Here is a 19,590-nt window from a genome sequence, read left to right as displayed (position 1 = left end):
GGCGGGGGCGGGCGGGCGGTGCCCAGCATCTGCTGAGCTCAATACCAGGCAAAGGGTCTAGACATGGTGCCATGAGAGGGAGCTTGCTGGTCCACAGTATTCACAAAATGTGATCTTTGTGCAAACATGTGTAAGGAAGATGAGCTGAACTTTCCTTAAGGCAGCCTGCTTTTTTATGCACAATGTGGTAGAAAATTTCCCACTAGTTTCCAGATTTGAATCGGGAGAGGCAAGTCTAATCCACTGTCCATGTTAAACTTTTCTTGGGTCCTTGGGACTGCTATGTTTCATTCTGCTTCAGGCTAGAAACCCCGAATTCCTTCCAAAATGGCTCCATTCCTCTGCTTCTAGAAGGTTCCAAGCAACGTCCTAGGTGTGAGACTTTCATGGGAGTTCCTTGGGAATGGACCTTGTCTATCTTGGTCACGGGTGTTTCCTGTCCTAGCGTCGTGAGGGGTGCTGGGTGAGTATTTTCTGCAGGCTGAAAGTGGGGCTCCCCTTTACCGTCTGCTCTCTCAGATGTCGTCATCCTGACATAAAATTTGCATTGAATTACATTGAAATAAATAATGAAAGAAAGGGAATCAGGACTTCTTATTGAATCGAGTGGAGTTTTGTTATGAAAGTGTTTCCCAAGGTTCCTGTCTTTGTCCCTGATACGTGTTTCTTTCGGAGGCTCTTGTTCATAAACACAGATTATTTTTCTATAGATGCACCAAAAGGTTCCCTGGATCTTTCAGGTAAACATGAACTTGCCCGGTGCTAAGCAGCAGCCTGTCCAATCCTAACATTTAGGGACACTGTATCAGAATTAAATAGGCAAGCAGCTCTTCATCCCAATTGCTTTGCCACAAGACACCAAACCCAGTCAATGGACATCAAGGTGACTATGGAGCCCCACATGAAAAGGAAAATGTCGTCCAACTGACTGGCCATTTTGTTTAATTTTCATTTTGAAATGATAATAAAAGTTACAAAATAGCCCAGAGAGGCCCTATGTATCCTTTATCCAATTTTCCCAGTGATTACCTTTTATCTAAAAGTAGTATAATGTCAAACTGGGGACGGGGCACCTTATGACTGCTGGGTGGGGCAGGAGACTCAGGCTCCCCCTAGAGAGCTGGCGCTGGGGTCAGCTGCAGCTGCCTAGGCAAAAACTAAGCTTTTTGCCTAAAAGAAAACTGCAGTTTACCCCTGGTTCTATGGGGTTTAGCTAGAGTTTTTGCCTAAAAGTTATCACCCTGTCTTGCTAGGCTCTCCCTTTCCTGGCCCTTTAACTAGAGGGGGCTGGTTTTTCTTGGGGCTTTTCTTGTCTGTGTTGATTGGTGTTTTGGGTACTAGCTACTCCAAAGGCAGTCCAGGATATACAAGTCAAAAAGAAAGCCAGATGAACTGAACCCTGGAACATTCCTCAGTCCCCAGGTCCCTAGTAGCTCTGCCTTTTCCTCTACACCTTGCAGTCTTGTATTTGGTGTATACATAACGTCCAGGGATGGGATTTTAGCTTTACTTAGTGGAACACATAGAGAAAGGTACGTTTGCTCCTTCCAATCCCCGAAAATGGAAGCCTCACAGACTGGCTTTTTCAGCACTTGGCTGTTTAATTTCTCCAAGGAGGTAAGTCTTTTCTTTCTTTTTCACATGCACTCTATTCAATTAGTATAATACAGAGTGAAGCTGTTAAAAAAAGAAAACCCACACTTTTAAAATAACAAGGCATTAGCTATTGTAGCAAATAGTAACCTTGTTATTTTAAATAAAGAAGAAAAAACAGTGATGAGGTCATCCCTGGCCAAATGGAGTTCGCAGGATACATCTTTACAAGCCACCCCGTCCTCCAGGCCCCTGGCACTTGTATTTAATCTAAATATTATAAGTGTTAAGGATTTTCCTCTCAATGGAACTGGGAGCATAAGCATAAGAAGCCCTAATGAACTGACAAGCTTTCAGCCAGACTTGCTTCTGTTGTCATGGTGACAGCAGAAGGAAGGTAGAGCTTTATGAATGCCTTGAATCTTTTATCTATAAAAGATTGAAAACAGTAAAATCCATCCTTAGCTCATAGACAGTAGGCAGTTGGCCAGAATTGGTCCACGAGCCATGGTTTGCTGAACCCCTGCTCTAAGTACATTTAATAATTGTTGAGCTGGGCACAGTGGCTTATGCCTGTAATCCCAGCACTTTGGGAGGCCGAGTCCACTGGGCTAACTGATTTTCCTCCTGCCCCCGAACACCTTGATTCACTCCACAGACACCTACGGTACGTAAGACCGGGACTACTGTCCCACAGGAAGCTATTTGAGTAATAGTTTCTATGAAGTAGTGGTAGTACTTATACGTTCCTTTTAAATATATAGATTCTTTCCATCTGTAGAGCAATTAAAAGCATTCTCCAATCTAACAATTGATTCAGAGGAACATCAATGAATGCTAAAACCCTTAGAGGAATGGCAATTGGGAAATAGGATATTTGCAAGGTACCAAAGAGTCCCTGCAGAGCTGACTTGCTGATTGCAAAAGGATGGTGCATCTTCATGATGGAGAATCTGTCAGTTTCCACCTGGGACAGCCAGATGTTATGCGCCTCCAGATGAGATGAGATATGAAGTGCACAGCACTGCCTAGGAAGAATTCTTGCCAAAAATGTTTACCCTGAATCTAAAAAGTCATCTAGACTCAACTTTAATTCACAGAAAATAATATAAATAGAGAGAAACATTAAATATCCAATAAGGAAAAATTCCTGTAATTCCAGAGTGTTGGACACTAGACACAACAATCAGCCCTGACTTCGAAAAATAAAGATGATGGGGAAGAAAAGCATGGACTATTTTAGACTCAAAGAGACTAGGGATATCATATTTCTTCAAATGGTTTGCACTGAAATCATTCAAATGGTTTACATAGAAAATATGGCAAAATATTAACATTTATTTATTTATTTATTTATTTATTATTTATTGAGATGGAGTCTCTCTCTGTCGCCCAGGCTGGAGTGCAGTGGTGCGATCTCAGCTCACTGCAAGCTCCGCATCCCGGGTTCACGCCATTCTCCTGCCTCAACCTCCCAAGTAGCTGGGACTACAGGCACCTGCCACCACGCCCGGCTGATTTTTTGTATTTTTAGTCGAGACAGGGTTTCACCATGTTAGCCAGGATGGTCTCGATCTCCTGACCACGTGATCCACCCGCCTCAGCCTCCCAAAGTACTGGGATTACAAGTGTGAGCCACCGTGCCCAGCCCAACAATTATTAAATCTACTTAGAGCGGGGGTTCAGCAAACCATAGCTCATGGACCAATTCTGGCCAACTGTCTACTGTCTATGAGCTAAGGATAGATTTTACTGTTTTCAATGTTGAAAAAACTGGAAAGAAGAAGAATGTTTTATGGCATGTGAAAATTCTATGTAATTCCAATTTCATTGTTCATAAAGACCTATTAGAACACAGTCATCATGGCTCACTTAGGGACAGTTAGGGCTGCATTTGTCCTAGGGTCAGAACTGGGTAGAGATAGAGACTATGACTTGCAAAGCCTGAAACATTTTCTTTTCTTTTCTTTTTTTTTTTTTTTTTTTGAGACGGAGTCTTACTCTATTGCCCAGGCTGGAGTGCAGTGGTGTGATCTTGACTCACCACAGCCTCCGCCTCCCAAGTTCAAGTGATTCTCCTGCCTCAGTCTCCCAAGTAGCTGGGACTACAGGCATGCACTACCATGCCAGGCTAATTTTGTATGTTTAGTAGAGATGGGGTTTCACTATGTTGGCCAGGCTGGTCTTGAACTCCTGAGCTTGTGATCTGCCTGTCTTGGCCTCCCAAAGTGCTGTGAGTACAGGCATGAGCCACTGTGCCCAGCTGCCTAAAACATTTAATATCCAATCTTTTACAAAAAAAAAAAAAAAAAAAACACTTTACTTGAAAGATATGTTGATGTTTATACATAATTATTTCAAGTTTTCTCTACATTGTAAATTTTTCATAATAAAAGAACTTCACAGTTAATGTGTAAGATTATCAGGGAATATATTTATTTGCCAATACATTATAAGTAAGTAAATTGAAGTTCAGAGAACGTAGGTTAAATGATTTGTTCAACTCCTCTCTATACTTAGCGACAGAGGTGAGCCTATACATATGACCGTCTGACCCCTGGCCACTCCTATTCACACGCTGAATAGCTCCTGTTGAAATAATATTTTGCATGTGTGTTTTATCAATTGAAATCTTCTAAAAGATATTCTGGCCACACAGTTAGTGTTCAAAAAACGTGTTTCTGCAGTATTCAAAAGACTGCTTTCCTGTAGGTTTTGTTCTACCTGTAAGAATCACACACTCGTAACAGTAATACCCTGTACTACAAAGCTACACTGAAATCAGATTTAAAAAACAAGAACAACATGTTTACATGTTGCCGCTGAGACTGCATAGTATCGCTACAATCACTCTGATGAATAATTTAGTGCCATCAGAGAAGGCCACATAGCACAAACAACATCAAATTCATAAGCCTTACAAGTAACAGTGTAAAACAGAGAACACCCACCCTTTACTATTCAAGATATAGACAAACAAATTGTGGCATATTAACATCTTTCAGCGAATTAACAAGATTTAAATATCTCAACACAGACAGATCTCAAAAGCATAAAACAGAGTGTAAAAAGCATATAATAGTATAAAACAATTTTTGTAAAGTATGAAATCACTAAACGTTACTATAGATTACTTATGAATATCTTTGTATCTATAGCTATTTCTATATGTATATCTATCTCATGTAAAAAGTATAAATACAGAAAAATTCATAATAGTGGATACTTCTAGAGAAGAAGGGAGGAATTAGGCCTGGGGAAGGAAAAACAGGGAAGGATGCAAACATATCTGTAAGAAGATTTTTTAAGAATCTGAAAGCAAAACATGTCACCACGTTAATTGTTGATTGTGGGTAGGGAGTACTTGAGTTCCTTGTATTATTCTGTCTACCTTTCTGACTTTTTAATTGGAAAGGAAGGAAAACTTTGATACTACATCTTTAGGCAGTCCTCTCCATAAACCAATATTGGTAAAGCATTTGCCAAGACATGGCCAATACTGGCAAAGAATATGGCAGCACTATTATTAATAGGTGATATGATCACATACTTATAGAATTAAGGAGAAATTGCTGCAACAACTGAAGAAATAAGATACTTTACTAAGTGGGTGGAGACCTAAAATTTTTCTTGCCAGCCAGAGGAATCAGAAAAGGCACCCCTTCAGGTCAGAGAGGGAAGTCCTAAGAAGAGAAAGGGATCCCTTAATTCCGTGTAGGAACCCACACAAAGCCTTTGCTCACCCATGAGCTATGAGGTGCAGAACGGACTCAGATCAACAGAGCAAAGGCTTTGGAAACCAAACTGAGATTTAAATTAGTGCCTATGTCTTAAACTAATATCTTAGTGACATGTGCAGAACGGACCCAGAGTAGCAGAACAAAAGGTTTGAAACTAATCTAAGATTGGAGATTAGTGCGGAGCCAGTACTCACAGAAAGCAGGGAAGAACCTGTGATCTGCCCTTTCTGGGTTGATTGGCTGCAAAAAAATGAAAACATTAACATTTTCCTTGGGATTTGAAAAGGACTGCAAGCCTACACAACACAATATTCAAAGATGCTAAAGTAGCACATGTAACTATGTCCAAGGTAAAGATACTATCAAAAAAAAAATGCAAGCAGTTCTCAGCAGGAAAATGGAAACTAAGAAATAAATGAAATTTTAGAACTTAAAAATACAATATTTATATAAGAAATTCACTGGGCAGGTTTAGTAGCATAACAGAGATGGTAGAAGAGTCAGTGAATTTGAAGACAGATCAATATAAATGATCCAATCTGAAAAACAGAGAGAGCAAAATGTTAAAAATGGCACTTTTGAGATCTGTAGAAAACATAAAATGACACATTTGCCTAACATTCATATCACTGGAGTCTCAGAAACAGAAGAGAAAGAAATTGTATTACTAATGTCCAAACATTTCCCAAACTGGTAAAATTGAAAAATTTACAGATTCAAGAAGCTCAATGAACCTCAAATGGGATAAACTCAAAGAAAACCACATCCAGATACATAATAATCCAACTTCTCAAAAGCAAAGTTAAAGAAAATCATGTAAACAACTAGAGAAAAAAAAGAAGGAAGGAAACTCCAATTCAAATGTCCACATATTTCTCATCAGAAATCACACAGGGTAGAAGACAAGGGAACATGATATTGAACGTGCTGAAAGAGAAGAACTCAGTGCAGAATTCTATATCCAGCACAAATATCCCTCAGGACTGACAGAGAAGTAACTACATTCTCAGATGAAGAAACCAAGAGAATTTTCCACCAGTAGAATTTCTTCAAAGAACAATTTAAAGGTCATACTTCAAGGCTACAGGAAATGATACCAGAAAGAAACTTGTAATTTAAAGAATGAAGAAAGAGCTTCAGAAAGGTAACTATCTGGATTAAAATAAAAGGATGCTTTACTCTTTTTAAAAATCTTTAAAATATGTAAGACCATTGAAAGCAAAACTCAGATGGGCATGGTGGCTCGCATCTATAATTCCAGCACTTTGGAAGGTGGGACCAGGAGGATTAGTTGAGTCCAGGAGTTTTAGACAAGTCTGGGCAACATAGTGAGGCCCCATCTCTACAAAAAAATTAAAAATTAGCTGGGCGTGGTGGTGTGTACCTGTAGTCCCAGTGCTTCAGGAGACTGAGGCAGTAGGCACACTTGAATGGGAGGTCGAGGCTGCAATGAGCTATATGATTGTACTGCAGCACCCCAGCCAGGGCAACAGAGCAAGACCCTGTCTCAAGAAAAGAAAGAAAGAAAGAGAGAAAGAGAGACAGAGAGACAGAGAGAGAGAAAGAGAGAGGAAGGAAGGAAGGAAGGAAGGAAGGAAGGAAGGAAGGAAGGAAGGAAGGAAGGAAGGAAGGAAGGAAGGAAAACTCATAACATTGTATAGTGACGTTTTCTGTGTATGTTGTTATAATGTATAGGAAAACTATAACGTAAGTGAGGGAATGTAAAGCGACCAATATGACTGTGAGGCTTCTGCTTTTACTTGATGTTAAAACATGGTTCTAAGGAAACTAAAAGGTTATGTTTGCATATTATAATTTCTACATCGATCATTAAAAAGATATATATACCCCTCAAAATAGATAAAATAGAACACTAAATTAACATAATCCATAGGAAGGCAGTAAAGTCAGAATCGTGGAACATAAACTAAAGGAGCCAAACATGCAAACAGAAAACAAATTTTTTAAAAATAGTAAAACAAAATTTAACCATATCAATAATTACATGAAATGTAAGTTATCCAAACATATTTGTTAAAAGAGACAATTAAAAGACCATTTTTTTAAATAGGATCTGACTATAAACTCTTTATAGGAAATTCATTTTACATCTAAAATAATGGATAATAAATAATGACCAAGTAGGATTTATAGCAGGAATATAATGTTCAAAATGTAATTCACCATATCAACTGAATAAAGAAGAAAAAGACATATAATCATTTTAATAGATGGGGAAAGACTTAATCAACAAAATCTAACATGCATTCATGATAAAATATCATTATCAAACTAGCAAACTAGGGCACTCACTCACTCCGATAAAGGCCATCTATGACAAGTCCGCACCTAACAATGTACTCATGGTACCCTCTGGAGAAGACAAAATTACAGGAACAAACACATCAGTGATTGCCAGTAGGGGCTGGGAACAGTGTTGATGGCAGTGGAGCATCATGATGGAGAGTGGAGGTGGAGGGTGACAAAGCTGGGCCACATCGTGATTGCTACGGTGATTACACCATTGTATTGTCTGTGAAAATCCATAGAATTGTACTCCAGAAAGAGTAAATTTTACTACACAAACATAAAAAGTCAGTAAAAAAATTAATATGTGTAAAGACTAAAAATGAAAAGCATTTTCTTGTATCAGTTTGGAAAAAAATGTTAAAGTTTAAAACTCCATGTTGACAAGAGCTTAAGGAAGCAGACACTTTGCAAACTTTTGGCTCGGAAAAAAATGTGTGCAGTACTCTTTTGGAGAACAGTTTTACAAAAGCTTTAAAAATTCAATGAACACAGTCATAGACAAACAATAATTCTATTCCTGAGAATTAGTTAATTTCCATATATCAAAACAGATGTATAAGGATGTCCTTTTAACGTGCATAGATTTATGAAGGTTTTGTATCCATTAAAACGCAAAAAGAACCCGCGAGGTATTGTTAATTATAGTTATAGCTGAAGGTAGTAGTGGAAGAGGAAGAAATTTACTTTTTAATTTATACTCTAATGTGTGATTTCCTTCAAATTTTTACCGTGTGACTGTATTTCTTCTATAATTAAAAACCTAAACAGTGGACGTGGATGCAAATTAATATGTGGTGGAATTGGCAGAATGAGTTGTCAGCACTTGGCAAATTGAAGGATTCCAAATTCTAAGTTAGGACACGCTTCTAGAGCACCATAGTCCAGCAATTTGCATTGCACCATCTGTTTTTGCTGCCCCATCGAGTGGAACGTGGTGCCTAAAATAGTGCCTTTGTTTAATAAGTGTAATTTTATCACTTAAAGCTATGTTCTTTCTGTCACTGTGTCAGCACAACATCGTCCCTTCTGCCGTGTGCTGAAGCTGGCATTCTCTGCAATGGGTATTATAATGTCACACTGTGTTTTCCACCCCTAGTTTAGCTCTTAATAACTTTTGGAAGAAAAAAAAGCCAAAACCCTGCTGTGTGTTCTCTGTTCTGCATTTGTTTGGACACAGTGCCTACTGAAGTATGTTCAGGCAAGACAGCAAACACTGTTCAGATCCTCTGTGCTCCATGTCCCGACCACATCACTCCAGCGCAGAGCCTCCTAGCTGTTGCCTGGACTATTGCAATAGAGTTAAACATGTCTCTGAAAAGTCTCATATATACCATCTCCAGCTTATAATGTTTCAACTTATAATTTTTTGACTTTACAATGGGTTTATCAGGATGTAACCCCACCTAAAGTAAAGGAGTACCTGTATTCCAAAACATCTCTCAAATCTATCTTCCTGCAGCACCCAGAAGAGCTTTCTAAAGCTTCCTTACCGTTCTGGTTACTCCTTCCCAAACTCCTTCAGGAGCTTCCTGTTCCTATGAGGCAAGATCTTGTCTCCTCAGGATAACTTGTCCCTGTCTTCTCCAGCCTCATCGGTCATCATTATATGTTCTACCATTTATGCCCTGGTCAAGACACCTTCCTCACTACAAAATGCACCAAGACAAGGTGTGTACTCCTCTATCTTTTCCCTCTTCCTACCACCTTTAGTCCTCATCACCCCCACTCCAGCTTCTACATTCTTTACCAGATGCCTTTCTTGACTCAATTCTCTGAGCTGAGACCCTCCTAATAGTTCATTTCACACCCTGTGCCTTCATCTGTCATGTACTCTCCAAGGCTGGCATCATCTACTCCTGTGCCTGACCTCAGCTACTGTGTGAGCTCCGTGGGCAGGTCCTCTCTCTGGTCCAGTTTTGTCTCTGTCGTGCATAGCACAGTGCCCAGAAGAGAGTCATTACTTTAAAATTTCTTGCCTAACTGAATTAATGTATAGGTCTTTAGAACATCTTGAATGGTGGAGAACGCACCTTCCCTATGTAGATGCTCAGCTGCCTAGAAATTATTAAGATGATGCTTATATGAATCATCCAATTTCGATCAACAGAAACACAGGTAGCCATTGATTTGCTGATTTCTTTACATACCTATTTCACTTCTTAGATCAAAAAGAAAATGTAAACAAGGAGTTTGGATCAAGATTTTATTTTGTCAAAAGACAATTCAATGATATGTTTCCAGTCAATACACAATTCATCATCTTTATTCTGTAGCAGTTGTAAAAACTATCATGGGCTTTACCCACCTTCTGGGTGTGCCTTCTTGCTTTTATTTTCTGTGACCTGTCTGGGTGACTTTTGGCAGAATGGAATTGAGAGAGGACTCAGATGAAACAACGAACTGATTGGTGTGAGCGATGTCCCAACCCGCCACTGAAGTAAGACAAGCGTGATGAGGATGGCCAGGCACCTGCCGAATCAAAGGTCCTCTCTGTCAGCGGACAAAGAGGACCTGGGGTCTGTATGTGCAGATGGAAATGACAAGACCCCTGCCTTTAAAAAAAAAAAAAATCCAAAAGATCAGAGAACTGAGGAAATGTTCAGACTGAGATCGTCCCTCTCTGATGTCTGGCTGGCCAGATCAGAGAAGTAACCATCTGCCTATGTGCCAGACAGATACTGGGACCGTGGAGTGGCCCAATCCTGTACTGCCCCATGTACTGCCCCAATCCTGATGTTACTTTCCTTGTTCAATGGAGGAATGCACTGAAGCGCAGGGATGTTAGAAAGTTGCTCGAGGAACTAGTGCAAGAGCCATTCTCAAACTCAGCCCTGATGGCTACGAATTAATGTCACAAGTCCCTCACCTGTCGGATCAGACGGTATCAGACAGATAGTGGAGGGGGCAGTCTGGGGAGGGTAGGAGTGGCAGGGAGAGAGTTCTGGCACACTGCAGAGTGGAAAAGTATGAACTAATTTAATGCTGCTCCCTTTCTTTAGATCAGGATGCAGCCACTTTTCAGAAAGTGACACAACTCATTCTCCTTTTGGGGAAGGAGGGTGGATGTGGTATGAAGCCCACATCCCCACCCACCATGCCTCTAGCAGCTCCTGCTGTGGTCACTTTTGAGTGCAGGTGGCCCGGGACCTACCCTGTGTTGGCTCAGCTCCCATTGTGTTCTGTTGCAAAGCCCAATGCAACTCTCTCCTGCATTTCCTCAAAAGGTGCATGGCAGCTCCTGCTCCATAAGGAATAAGGAAGGCCTCATGCACTCTGTCTTTGCCTGTCACTGCCCAAGAGCCAAGACTCTCCCCTAAGGTCCTCACCCAGGACGGTACACTTAGCGTGCTGCCCAAAACCACAGAGTAAATGCAGCACACCATGCTTCTGCTCAGTGATTTCTGTTTCAATGTTTCCTAGACTGTCCCTGTGTTTATCTCATGGAACAGCAGAATGTTCTACAGAGCTGAGAGCTGACAGGGAGGCTGATGTCAGGGGTCAGAGTTTCCTAAACTCACTGAATATTGTGATGATCCATGCATCTTTTTTATAATGAACTATTTCTGGTCTGCTTAAAATAAGGAGGTCCCATTATTAAGGCCCCTTTGGCACCACTGGATTTCTCCCTAAATGATTTATAATTTGTCTTTAAAACAGTACACAGTCCATGCGGTGTGGTTCAGTTAGCCAAACACACCAGCAACAGCCCAGAGGTTCCACAGCCCCGCATGCCTGCACACCCTCACAGTCAGGCAGCTGCTGGTAGTGGTTGTGGAACTCTATCGCACTAACCAGTGTTCGCTGACAGCAGACCCCGACTTTTACAAGGCCCTTTCTAATTTACAAAAGGCCTTTACCTGTATAGATTTTTGTTTGTCACAAAAACCCGGTGGAGTAGATATTAAGGTGCACCTTTTCACAATGGGCAGAGGGAGGTTCCAGGTGACTAGGGCCCCCGGCGGGGTGTACAGTCAATAAACAGATGAGAGGATTCTGCAGAATCAGAGTCCTTCTGCACGGGATTCTGATTTCATTCTCGGGGCCAGCACTGAGGGGTGGCAGGTGCCACTTACTGTGAAGGACTCCACTACCCGTCATTCTGCTAAGAAGATTTGTACACAGTGTTTCAGGGCACAGAGGGCGCTGCCCAGGAAGACAGGGAGGAAACACAGCAAACTCTAGAGGGTCCTTCCAGGTTTACAGAAGCCCACAGTCCATCTCCCGTCCCAGACATCAGTCTCCATGTGAATGCATCTTTTGTGTGTATATAAACACTGATGTTGACTTACATAAAAGGGAAGAAAAAAGACTTAAAAGCCCATTATTAATAAAGTGAAAACATGCCATAACTACCAAGCTCATGCTGGCCTTGGCAGCCTGCTGAGCCCAAGAGGCGATTTCATCTTTTTATTACTTAATATTTTTACTATTGACGGCATCTATTCTCATCCTTTTCTGTCACCCTGCAACTATTAGAAGTGAAGCCGGCTGGGCTTCTGCCTCAGGTGGGGACTTGGAGAACTTTTCTGTCTAGCTAAAGGATTGTAAACACACCAATCAGCGCTCTGTGTCTAGCTAAAGGTTTGTAAACACACCAATCAGCACTCTGTAAAAACGGACCAATCAGCTCTCTGTAAAATGGACCAATCAGCACTCTGTAAAATGGACCAATCTGGGCTCTGTAAAATGGGCCAATCAGCAGGCTGTGGGTGGGGCCAAATAAGGGAATAAAAGCTGGCCACCTGCCCATGTAGTGGCAGCTTGCTGGGGTTCTGGTGTATGCTGTGGAAGGTAGGTTCTGTAGCTGTATGCAATAGATTTTGCTGCTTATTTGTTGGGTGTGCACTATGAGCTGTGATATTCATTGCAAAAGGCTGTTGCTTCACTCTTGAAGTCAGAAAGACCACAGATCCACTGGGAGGAAGGAGGAAGAAACAACTCTGTACGTGCCCTATTTAAGAGTTGTAACACTCACTGCAGAGGTCTGTGGCTTCACTGCCGAAGTCTGCCAGACCATGAACCTGCCACAAGGAGGAAACTCCAGACACATTGGAACATGAGAGGAACAAACTCGGTATACACCAGCTTTAAAAACCGTAGCACTGACCTGTGAGGGTCCACAGCTGCTTGCTTGAAGTCAGGGGCCAGTGACACTAGAACCTGCTGGAAGGAACCAAGGGCAGGCACAATTACGTATCAGCACAGAGGGGCCACAAGTCTATGGGCATCTGAAGAAAGAATCGCATATCTCATCAGTTTCCCCACACTGCAGTCTTTTGAGCTTTTTTTGTGTACACACCAATTAAAGGGATGACTCAGCCTTGAGCCAGACTGGAGTTGACTCTCCCTGAGTCTGTTTTCTCATTTCTCATTCTGCTGTGGATAAGTGAAGCCACCATGTGGCCTTTAAACACAACATTGTCTTACTTTCTGTGTCTTGTCTCAGACCTAGGGAGGCATAAGTAGGCTGGGCAGAGGCACTCAAACCAGAGAGATTGCATTCTGAGTAGGGGCTGGGTAAAATGAGGCTGAGGCCTGCTGGGCAGCATTCCCACCTGGGTAGGCATTCTAAGTCGGGATGAGGTGGGAGGTTAGTACAAAACACAGGTCGCAGAGACCTTGCTGATATAGGAAGCGGTAAAGAAGCTGGTCAAAACCCACCAAAATCAAGATGGCAATGGAAGTCACCTCTAGTTGTTCTGATTGTTACAGTAGTTACAATGCGTTGGAATGCCAAGACACTCCCATCAAAGCCATGACAGCTGATAGGTACCATGGCAGCATCTAGAAGTTTCCCTATGTGGTCTAGAAAGGGGAGGAACCCTGGGTTCCTGGAATTTCCCACCCCTTTCCCAGAAAAACTCATGAATAAGCCACTGCTTGTTTAACATAAAATCCAGAAACAACTCTATACTCAGTTGAGCAGCCCATACCACTGCTCTGCCTATGGAGTGGCCATTCTGTCATTCGTTTACTTTCTTAATAAACTTGTTTTCACTTTATGGACTCACCCTGAATTCTTTCTTGTTCAAGGTCCAAGAACCCTCTCTTGGGGTCAAGCTCGTGGCTCCTTGCCACTAGCAGGCTGAGGGGCACCCATGGGCATCTGCTCTGAGTTCCTCAGAGAACTAGGAAGAGTGTCATGGGAGAGACCAAGGCTCACCTCCCATAAGAAGAGCCTGGAAAGGGGGAGAAGGGAGGGCGGTCACAAGGGTCAGAGGGCCTGGGAGGCCGGCAGGTGAAAGGCGCTGAGCTCTGAGAGCATCTCCTTGTCTAGCTGGGAAAGAAACAGTGTGGTGTTCCTGGTTCCAGGTAAACATGCGCACCCGAGCGGCGGAGCGGCCCAAGCGCTGGCCGAGGGGCCGGCGACCCCGGGCGCGCCACCCCCAACCCCTGCGCTCCCACTCCCCGCCGCCGGGGACGGGATTTCTCTCCGGGACAGCTGGCCCGCGCTGTGGTAACACGTCATAGCAAGCGCGGTTTTCAAACCCGGAAGCGCCCAAAGGGACCAAGAGTGTTTCCGGCCCGGATCCCGGTGGCTCGGGTGGGTGAGTGGAAGCCGACTCAGCCTGGGGGAGCCACGGCGGGTTTGGGGCCACCGGTGCGCTGCGGGCTCCGGGGTTTCTGCCCTTGGTGTCCCCCACCTGACGGCTGGCCCTGCTTCTGTGATCCTACTGGGTTGGAACCAGGGATCCGGTAGGCTCGAAGTGGCCTCAGAATATTTAGAAGATGTTTCAAAGAAGGCGAAAAGTGGGCTAATGTTTGTAAAACTGGTTAACCCCTGTTCAGGAGAAGGAGCCATTTACTTGTTCACTATATGTCTACAGCAGCTGTTTGAAGTAAAAGTTTTCAAGGAAAAACACCATTCTTGCTTTATAAATCAATCAGTTCAATCAAGAGGCCTTGTCCACTTTGCCACACCTGTGGATCCTCTATTTCTGCTTCTCCACTACCTCATGAAGGCTGATAAGAAGGGGAAGTTTCAGCCCCTTGATCAAGTTGTGGTGGATAACGTGTTTCCAAATTGCATCTTGTTGCTGAAACTTCCTGAACTTGAGAAGGTACTTCACCATGTGACAGAGGAAAAAGAAATAGACAACAAGAAACATTACAAGTACAGCGAAAAGAAGACATTAAAGTGGCTGGAAGAAAAGGTTAAACTACGGCAGCATTAAAAACCGGTAATGTGAATGTCATTTCCCCGGTACAGTCAACTTCATTTTTCTCTGGTGACCAAGTTTCCACTGACAAGGAAGAGGATTATATTCTTTATGCCCATGGCCTGATATCTGATTACATCCCTAAAGAATTAAGTAATGACTTATCTAAATACTTAAAGCTTCCAGAACCTTCAGCCTCATTGCCAAATCCTCCATCAAAGAAAATAAGGTTATCAGATGAGCCTGTAGAAGCAAAAGAAGATTACACTAAGTTTAATACTAAGGATTTGAAGACTGAAAAGAAAAATAGCAAAATGACTGCAGCTCAGAAGGCTTTGGCTAAAGCTGACAAGAGTGGAATGAAAAGTACTGATACCTTTTTTGGTGTAAAAAATTTTTTTTAAATGGGAAAGGTTTGAAACTTTGAGAAAAAAAAAACAAAGAGACAGTGTGAACTGAGGTAGTCAGGACCGAGAGTGGACAAGGGCTGGCTGTCTTCTCTCTAGCTGGGCTGACAGTGGGAAGCATCCCATGGTACAAGGTAAGTTTGGTAAGTAAAACCTTTTGTGTATGTGTCAAAAGATTCATAAGTGCTCGGGACAGAATGATGGAAACAAGATTTAGCAAGACCCCAACCGCCAAAAAAGGTTTAGAGGTTGCAGCTGTAGGGAAACTCATACGGTATGAGTCAAGAGTGAGATAATGTTCCCTCTTTCCCACCCAAATAACTTATGAGACTTTAGGTGGCAGTTTAATTTATCTGTGATGGCTTAATCCAAACTGGCCGACAGTAACAGGAAAGCAGCCGCATCCCAGAGTGGAGGCACCGGCGAGGGAGGAGACGGACTTCCTGGAGCAGCTGAAGGAAACAGTCAGGTCTGAGGCGCTCAGGAGCAGAGTCAGGGAACTGGTGCTTCATTCAACCCATATGGGGTTTCCAGCATGATTTGAACTGGCATTTAAAATTCAGACTGTGTCACATACACATCTAGATTCTGCTTTTTCTCATGCTTGTTCCATTTTCCCATGAGACAGCCATTGTGTGCACCCCAGCTGGACCCACCCCCAGCCCCGACCACGGGGACCAGAGCTGCTGTTGGTTAACACCTATCATGAACCTTATACTGAGGCTTTTCTTCTGGTAAGAGAGAGAATTCTCTGTATCTGTGTCCATTAAAAGCAGCATAATGAGATTTTAAGAGTACGTGAAGAATGTTTTTGTAAGTTTAATGCAAGGAGCAAGTCCATTTCTCTCCTTTATTTGCCTGGATTCTGTAAAATGTCTAAAATCTTGACATCTAAGCCATTTGGCAAAGGAAATAGCTGGAGGATGTAGAATAGCTAGCCCAGAAAAGAGAACACCTAGGTACTATAAGAGGTTAGACTCTAATATATGTAAGATTGTCACAAGAGGGAAATACTGAATTTGACCCGCAACCACCAGTTGCAAGAGATGTATCTAAAATAGAAAAATACAGAAAGATTGAAAGTTAAAAGCATCTGTGGTCCAATTACTTTTCACAAAGCAATTTAAAAGATTTAAAAAGGTATTTCATGCAAACACTAAACAAAAGAAAGTGCACCTAATTTAATATCTGTCAAGGAAGATTTTATGGGAAAATATTATGCAAAAAAGTGATATCACATAAGAATAAAAGATCTAATTCATCAGGAAGACCTGTCAATTCTAGATATGAAGGCACCTTATAATACAGTTTCAAACCATTTTAAAATTTTAACAGAATTACAAGAAAAATCACATCTACAATAGTGGGAGACTTTATCCTGCCACTCTATGACGGATAAAACAATTATACCCCCCTCCCTCCAAAAAAACAACCAGTAAGAATATAAAAGATTTGGACAACAATACAAGTTGAGCATTCCTAGTCCGAAAATCCGTAATCCAAAATGCTGCAATATCTGAAACTTTTTGAGTGCTGACATTGAAGCCACCAAGTAGAAAATTCCACATCTGACCTCACGTGGTGGAGTCAAAAACGCAGGCTATGTGTATAAGCTGCGTACAACACATTGATGAATTTCATGTTTAGACTTGGGTCTCATGCTCAAGATATCTCATTATGTATATGCAAAAGTTCCAGAATCTGATGTCTGAAACACTTATGGTCCCAGGTATTTCAGATAAGAGATACTTAGCCTGTATTAGTAAATATGATTTAATTGACATATGTGGAACACTGTAGTCAATAGCTACAGAATACATTCGTTCCAAGCACGCACAGAATATTTAACAAAACTGACTGTCCACTGTACCACAACACAGAGCTCTACTAATTTCATAAAAGTGAAATCATATAAAATAAGTTTTCTGACCACAATGCAGTTGGACTAAAAATCAATTACATATCAGGAAGATGTTTAAACTAAAAAGAAAAAAATCAATTACATAGGTAACTTGAAAATTGATATATGGAGATAATAATATTCCTCTAAATAAATATATGGGTCAAAGAAGACATCCCAGCACAATCTAGAAAACAATTTGAAATGAATTTTAAGGATAAAATATATACCAAAACATAGAGGAAAATTTACAGAATAAAAAAAGATAGAAAATAAATGAGGCTATCACAAGAAACATAAAAGGAATAGCAAATTTAGTAACCTGCGTCCTCCCCAAAAGAAGAAACAAGAAAATAATAGAACAAATTCAGAAATAGATAAATTAGAAAACAAGTGTATGATAGAAAAGATTAAACAATCTAAAGTTTAATTCTTGGAAAACTTTAAAATTTAATAAAATTTAATGTGAGACTTATCAAGAAAAACCTAGCAGGAGGGATTTTTAAAAGATCATCACAAAGGTCATTATGATTTTAAAATGAGGGCATCGGGAGGTGGAGGTTGCAGTGAGCAGAGATTGCACCATTGCACTCCAGCCTGGCGACAGAGCTAGATTCCGTCTCAAACAAGAAAAAATAAATAAATAAAAATTTTTTAAAAATTAAAAAATGAGGGCATCACAAGGATACTGCAAATATCACAGGAGGACATTATAATAATACTAATGCTAATATATTTGACAATTTAGATTAAATGGACAAACAATAGAAAAATACAACTAATAATAGAAAATGTGGACTCCTATAATTTTTAGAGAAATTGAAACTGTAATTATAAACCTTCCGACAAAGAAAACTCCAGGGCCAGCTAGTTTTACCAGTTAATTCTGTCACACATTTAAGGAATAAAAACCACCAATCTTGCTTAATTATTTCATGGACTAGGAAAAAAAAAAAAACATTAAATATCCCACAACCTGTTTTATGTAAACCAGCATAACTTCCGTTCCGAGAACTGACAAGAAAAAAAAAAAAAAAAAAGAAATTGTTGAAAGGAAAATTACAGGTCCAAATCTGTCATGGACTTAGCTGGAAAAAATATAAACCAAATAATGTTAGATATAATCTGAAACTATAGTAAAAGAATAATTCCACACAAACAAGTTTATTTATTCTAAGAGTGCAAGAGTGGTTTAAAGCAAGAGATTGAATAAAAATCAATCATTTTAATTTACCATATTAACAGAATGAAAGAAAATTTATAGGGTTATTTCAATAGATGAAGAAAAAGTATAATGAAATCTAATACCCATCGTTATAAAATCTCTTACTCCACTGGGAGTGTAATAGAACTTTCTTAATCTGATGAGGAACATTGCTCAGTTTCATTCCATTTGAGATTGGGAATGAGATAAAATATGCCTGCCCTTGCCACTGCTATTCAACAGCATATTGAAGGTTTAATCAATTCGTTAAGTCAAGGAATACAAATAGGCCAGGCGCGATATCTCATACCTGTAATCCCAACACTTTGGGAGGCCGAGGCAGGCGGATCGCTTGAGCCCAGGAATTCAAGACCAACTTGGGTGACATGGCTAAACCCCATCTCTACAAAAAACATGAAAACTAGCCAGGTGTGGTGGTGTGTGCCTGTAATCCCAGCTACTTGGGAGGCTGAGGTGAGAGGATGGCTTGGGCCCTGAAGGTCAAGGTTGCAGTGAGCCAAGATTGCACCACTGCACTCCAGCCTGGGCAACAGAGCAAGACCCTATCTCAAAAGAAAAAAAAAAAGATGGAAATAAAAATTAGAAGGGTTAAAAAAGAAGAGATGAAAACAGTTATCTTATTTGAAGATGATGTAAGTATAATTATATTTGTAGAAAATGTAAACAAATTTACAGATAAATTATTGAATCAATAAGTGAGTTCAGCAACTTTGCTAACATAAGGTCAATTTAAAAATCAACTGAAATTTGGTATGTCACCAACATACAATAAAATACATAAAGTAAAATTTTGCAGTTTGACACAGTTTACAATAATAAAGGATTCTAAAAGTTAAAAACATATTCAATAAAGGATGTGCAAGATTGCTACACTGAAATTATGAAATATTATTAAAATAAATTAGAAAAGATCTAAAGGGAAGCTGCCAAGTTAGTGGATTGGAAGACTCAATATTGTAAAAATATATTGATCTATGAAGTTAATTATCAATTCCCTCCCAGTCCAGTGCTAATAAGGATTTTTTGTGGGAGAAGAGGACTTGAAAAAAATTTACATAGACATGGGGAGAGCCAAGATTATCCAAGACACTCTTAAAGAAGAAGGATAAGTCAAAAGGTTTTGCTCCGTGAATATCAAGACTTATAATTAAACTACAGTAATTAAAACAGTATTTTTTAAAATTTGTATTGTGTGGCCAGGCGCGGTGGCTCAAGCCTGTAATCCCAGCACTTTGGGAGGCCGAGACGGGCGGAT

General features: G+C 40.8%; 1 long non-coding RNA gene and 1 pseudogene across 1 annotated transcript in view; one reads left to right on the top strand and one right to left on the bottom strand.

Moving 5' to 3' along the window:
* LOC108535975 (uncharacterized) overlaps positions 1 to 14,026 on the bottom strand; it is a 14,664-nt gene extending 638 nt beyond the window's left edge. The window contains exons 1-2 of the long non-coding RNA XR_001887382.1: positions 13,655 to 14,026; positions 12,751 to 12,806 (exon numbers count right to left, since the gene is read on the bottom strand). This is a non-coding gene — a long non-coding RNA (uncharacterized LOC108535975). The remainder of the gene's footprint in view (positions 1 to 12,750; positions 12,807 to 13,654) is intronic.
* Positions 14,027 to 14,125: 99 nt separating this feature from the next.
* LOC108535941 (ribonuclease H2 subunit B pseudogene) overlaps positions 14,126 to 19,590 on the top strand; it is a 30,697-nt pseudogene continuing 25,232 nt past the window's right edge.

The sequence above is a fragment of the Rhinopithecus bieti genome, unplaced genomic scaffold (genome assembly GCF_001698545.2).
Source record: "Rhinopithecus bieti isolate Rb0 unplaced genomic scaffold, ASM169854v2 scaffold_13247, whole genome shotgun sequence".
Lineage (NCBI taxonomy): Eukaryota > Metazoa > Chordata > Mammalia > Primates > Cercopithecidae > Rhinopithecus > Rhinopithecus bieti.
This window is presented reverse-complemented; position numbering and strand designations above follow the sequence as displayed.